The following is a 6000-nucleotide window of genomic DNA, read 5'->3' as shown; positions in this document are numbered from 1 at the left end:
ACGTCATGTACATTGTTTTTAATTTCATTTCTTCTAATGGTGCATATTATTCTATAGTTAATGACACTTAAGGTTGCATGTTTGACGACCTCCGTGGTCGAGCAGTGTGTACATCGGTTTTCATTGGTACGCCGCTCCGAGATCCCGGGTTCAATTCCCGGCCGAGCCGATGTAGAAAAGTTTTCTATGTCGCCTTGGGTCTGGCTGTTTGTGGTTCCGTCGTTACTTCTGATTTTTCATGAGACAAAACATAAAACACACAAGCTTTAGCTACTTACATTGGGATCAGAGTAATGTAAGTGATGTTGTGCAATATTATTTATTATATATATATATTTAGGTCAGGGCCGTAGCCAGGATTTCATTTCGGGGGGGGTTCGTGCGCCAGGAAAAAAACACAGTTTTTTTTTAAAATAAGCATAAGTAGGTATATTAAAATTAGACATAATTTATACACATTTATTTATAAGACAACCGATGGCTTATTATATGTTAAAGGGGTTTTCAAGTGGTAGTGCCACACTGCATACCTCTCGGTTGCAGTCGAATGGGCCGGCATGCCCGGGGAAGTACCACTCTCTCACTTAAAATCGGCGTGAAGTGGTAGCTATGCTACCGCGTTTCGTCCGGTAAGTGAGAGTTCCGGAGGCCCTATCCCTCTCCCCCCAAAACATGGTTGTGCAGAATTTCAAAATCAAAATCAAAATCAAAATCAAAATAAACTTTATTCAAGTAGGCTTTTATAAGCACTTTTGAATCGTCATTTTACAATTAAGTGAAGCTACCACCGGTTCGGAAAGTAGATTCTACCGAGAAGAACCGGCAAGAAACTCAGTAGTTACTCTTTTTTAACATTTAAAAAATACAGCGTCATGTTAATTAAATACAATTATTTCAATTAATGTATCCTGCTTGGAAGTCAACAGGTATTTGGTGACATTACCCCAGGAGGGTACCAGCAGCGACTGCGATGGAGAATCCCTCTCTGGGCATCCATGCTCAGGACGTACACCGCCTGAGCAGGGATGCCCGAATTCGATTTGACACAACTGGTCACCTCGTCAACGCGAATACCGGACGTGGAGGATCATACACCTTCCCTGTTGGACCTTCTGCTGACTTCGCATCCGGACGGCTATAAGATTGTCGTCGATCCCCCTCTGGGCTCGTCGGACCACTGTCTCGTCCGGAGTACAGTGCCAGTTACACGATACTCACGACCTCGTTTCGCGGGCTGTCGTCGCGTGTGGCACTACAAGTCAGCAGATTGGGATGGGATGCGGTCCTTCTTTGCATCTTACCCATGGGGGCGAGTTTGTTTCTCGATGGATGATCCGAGCGTTGTTGCTGACTCTGTCGCCGATGTGGTGCTTCAGGGTATGGAACTTTTCATTCCATATTCTGCGGTGCCCATTGGTGGCAAGTCCCAGCCCTGGTTTGGTCGCCTCTGTAAGACGGCTTCACGCCGAAAATGGGAACGCTACCAAGACTGGGCTAACGCATCGGCGTCTCGTGATACAAACACCAGCACATTCAGAAAGGAATATAACTCTGCCTCCAGGTCCTTCAAAAACGTGATAGCTGAGGCGAAGTCGAAGTACATTGGCAGAATTGGCGAGAGACTGGTGCGCTTCCCATCAGGAACACGTGCGTTCTGGTCTCTCGCTAAGGCTGTCCTAGGGAATTTCTGTCAGCCTTCTTTTCTATCTTTGCACAGGGACGGTGAGTCATTGGCCCATACCGCGAAAGAGAATGCCGATCTTTTAGGGTCTCTCTTCGCGTCGAACTCGACTCTGGATGACCAAGGAAAGTCACCACCATCAATCCCGCGATGTGATACGACGATGCCGGAGGTTAAATTTCGGCAAAGTGCAGTTCGGAAAGCACTTCTTTCCTTGGACATTCACAAGTCGAGTGGACCCGATGGCATCCCTCCAATCGTGCTACGGACATGTGCTCCCGAGTTGGCACCGGTCTTAACGCGTCTTTTCCGGCAATCCTACGCATTAGGCGTCGTCCCGAACTCCTGGAAGACTGCTTTGGTGCATCCGATCCCTAAAAAAGGCAACCGCTCAGATCCGTCCAATTATAGGCCTATAGCCATCACCTCCTTGCTCTCCAAGATAATGGAGTCCCTTATTAACTGCTAGCTCCTGCGGTACCTAGAGGAGAATCAGCTGATTAGTGACCGCCAGTACGGTTTCCGTCGGGATCGCTCAGCCGGTGATCTTCTAGTTTACCTTACTCACAGGTGGGCTGAAGCAGTTGAGAGCAAGGGGGAGGCATTAGCAGCCAGCTTGGACATAGCGAAGGCCTTCGATCGTGTATGGCACAAAGCGCTTCTTTCGAAGCTTCCTTCCTATGGGCTTCCCGGGAAATTATGCAATTGGATTACCAGCTTTTTGGCAGATCGGAGCATCAAGGTCGTTGTCGACGGTGCATGCTCTGACTTAAAATTCGTCAATGCTGGTGTTCCACAGGGCTGCGTTCTATCACCCACACTGTGTCTTCTGCATATCAATGATTTGTTGCAAATCGGGAACATTCATTGCTATGCAGACGACAGTACCGTTGACACCTTATACACTGGCCGCGCTAATATTTCTCGGGAAAACGTCGAACAAAACCGGAACAAACTTGTGTCTGAAATCGAGTCTTCGTTAAACGAAGTCTCGAACTGGGGCCGGCTAAATTTAGTCCATTTCAACCCCAAAAAGACGCAAGTTTGCGCGTTAACCGCTAAAAAAACACCATTTGTCGTATCTCCACGATTTGAGAACATCCCGATAGCCGCTACAGGTAGTATCGGAATACTTGGCGTTGATATTTCGAGCCTCGTTCAGTTCCGCGGTCAATTGGAAGGTAAAGCCAAATTGGCTTCAAAGAAGCTCGGTGTGCTCAGCAAGGCGAGACAGTATTTCACGTCGGCCCATCGCCTAAAACTTTACAAGGCGCAAATTCGGCCTCACATGGAGTACTGCTCTCACCTCTGGGCGGGTGCTCCCCAGTACCAGCTCCTTCCATTTGACCGCATCCAACGTAGAGCGGCTCGAGTTATCGACGATCAAGCCCTTTCCGATCTCCTTGATCCTTTGGCTTTGCGTAGAGATGTTGGATCACTCTGCATCTTCTACCGAATTTTTCACGGGGAATGTTCCGAGGAATTGTTCGGATTAATCCCGGCTGCTGAATTTCACCTTCGGACATCTCGTCAAAATTCTAAGTTTCACCCGCACCATCTTGATGTCCGAAAATCCACAACAGCGCGATTTCTTAGACATTTTCTGCCTCGCACAACCACTCTGTGGAACCAGCTTTCGCCGACGGTTTTTCCGAACCGATACGACATGGGAACCTTCAAGAAAAGAGCCTACTCCTTTCTCAAAGGCCGGCAACGCACCTGCAAGCCCCCTGGTGTTGCAGATGTCCATGGGCGGTGGTAGTCACTTTCCATCAGGTGAGCCTCCTGCTCGTTTGCCACCTATTCCATAAAAAAAAAAAAACGAGCATGAGGCTCACCTGATGGAAATTGATTACCATCGCCCATGAATCTGCGGGGCTTGCGTTACCGGCCTTTGAGGAAGGAATACGCTCTTTTTTTTAAGTCGTATCGGTTCAGAAAAAGCGTCGTCGAAAACTGGTGCAACAGAGTGGTTGTGCAAGGTAGAATAATGTCTTAAAAATCGTGATGTTGTGGTTTTATGAACATTAAGGTGAAACTTAGAATTTTGACGAGTTATCCGAAGGTGAAATTCCGCAGCGGGGATTAATTCAAACAATGCGTCTGAACATTTTCTGTGAAATATTCGAAAATAGAAGACGCAGAGTGATCTAACATCTCTACGCAAAGCTAAAGGATCAAGCAGGTCGAAAAGGGCTTGATCGTCGATAATTCGAGCCGCTCTACTTTGGATACGGACAAATGGAAGAAGCTGGTATTGGGGAGCACCCGCCCAGAGTTGTGAGCGATATTCCATGTGGGGTTCAATTTGCTGTGGCGGCTATTGGAATCTTCTGAAATCGTGGAGATACGAGAAATGGTAATTTTTTAGCAGCTAACGCGCAAACTTGCCTCTTTTTGGGATTGAAGTGGACTAATTTTAGCCAGGAGGTCCGAAACTACTAAGTGAGCCTAGGGACTACTCAATCATATATGGCCTAAGTTTAGCCGGCCCCAGTTAGAGACTTTGTTAAAGAAGACTCGATTTCAGACACAAGTTTGTTCCGGTTTTCTCCGACTTTTTCCCGAGAAATATTAGCCCGGCCGTTGTTTGAGGTGTCTACAGTTCTGTCAACTGCATAGCAGTGAATGTTACAGATTTGCAACAATTCACTGATATGCAGAAGAAACAGAGTGGGTGATAGAACGCAGCCTTGTGCAACACAGGCATTAACAAATTTTAAATCAGAGCATGCACCATATAACGACTTTAATGTTCCGATCTGCCAAAAAGCTGGTGATCCAATTGCATAATTTCCCGGTAAGCCCGTAGGAAGGGAGCTTCGAAAGAAGCGCTTTGTGCCATACGCTATCGAAGGCCTTCGCTATGTCCAGACTGGCCGCCTATGCCTCCCACTTGCTCTCAACTGCTTCCGCCCATCTATGACTAAGGTAATCTAGAAGATCACTGGTTGAACGACCCCGATGGAAACAAACAAGGAGGTGATGCCTATAATTGGACGGGTCTGGGCGGTTGCTCTATTTATTTATTTAATCTTCCAGGAGTTCAGCTGCTTTCGTAGTCGGCGACTATTCGGTAAAGAGCGCCGACTATCTGTTTTTTAATAATATAGTATGAATATTCTCAATAAAATATACAGGGTTATTGGTAATTTGACGTATATCCGTTAGGAGGTGAGGATAGAATTCTGCACGATACACTGTAGAACATGCTGTGTGTGCTGTGCTCTTTTATAGAGAGTGTTTATCGAATCCGAGATTCGATTATTAATACTTTATTTAAGATATATTACAAAATGTTATTTTTAGTTAATTTTGAGGGAATTTTAAAGAGCGACCTTTATTACGAATTCGTTCATGTTCGACTACGAATTTCCACCAACGTCCTTTCTGATCATTTTATTTCGATTGATTTGAAATAATTTTCTTCTTTTTATAAATTTCTGGAAAGCTAAGAAAACGGGCATGTTTTAAAATAATCTGCAGGCCAAGATTTATTATAATGATTTTTTTAGTTTCTAAGGCATTTTTGAGGAAAAAACATCAAAAAAATATTGAAAAAATTCGGTTTTCCGTCTCGCATTTTTAAATTTGGACCAATAATTATTGTTTAAATATTGACAAATATCCAGTGTTTAATCGTTTTTATAAAACAAAAGAAAAAAATAGATTTTAATTGATACTTTTTATAAATAAATTGAAAAAAGCTAAAAAAAACATGATAACTCAAAAATGGTTTACTTTTGGATTATGCAAATGGGGTTTAAAATCATTTCAAATAGTCACCTCCATCACCTCCTAACGGATATACGTCGAATTACCAATAACCCTGTATATGAAGAATGTATCAGAAAATTTTCAATCTGTCTTACACATTTCAAAATGTAATCGCACTTTGTAAAAGGTTCATCTTCTTTAGTATTTAAAATTACTAACGTGACATTATGACATCAAAAATTAGTATCTTAATAAAATGTGAATAACGGCATGATTATTATTGCCTCTAGTCTTTGCGTAAAATGATTCATTTTGTTTAGTTATTGTAGTATCTAGACAAAACGGCTTAATTTTCTGAAGAAATCAATAAATACTTACGTTTTGTTTGTTTTATTAGCGCAAAATATTTTTTTGATAATACGATAGCGGTTAGCGAAAAAATTTCGGGGGGGGTTTGAACCCCCAAAACCCCCGCCTGCCTACGGCCATGATTTAGGTGCCGTTAGACATACCTAATATCACTATGATGTCTTACCATTATTATTTTATTTGAGAGTATATTTCTTAGATTTTTTATCTTTGAGTAATGCTCAAATGTCATG

The sequence above is a fragment of the Vanessa cardui genome, chromosome Z, assembly GCF_905220365.1.
Source record: "Vanessa cardui chromosome Z, ilVanCard2.1, whole genome shotgun sequence".
Lineage (NCBI taxonomy): Eukaryota > Metazoa > Arthropoda > Insecta > Lepidoptera > Nymphalidae > Vanessa > Vanessa cardui.
The sequence above is the reverse complement of the archived record's forward strand: the minus strand, read 5'-3'. Positions refer to the sequence as shown.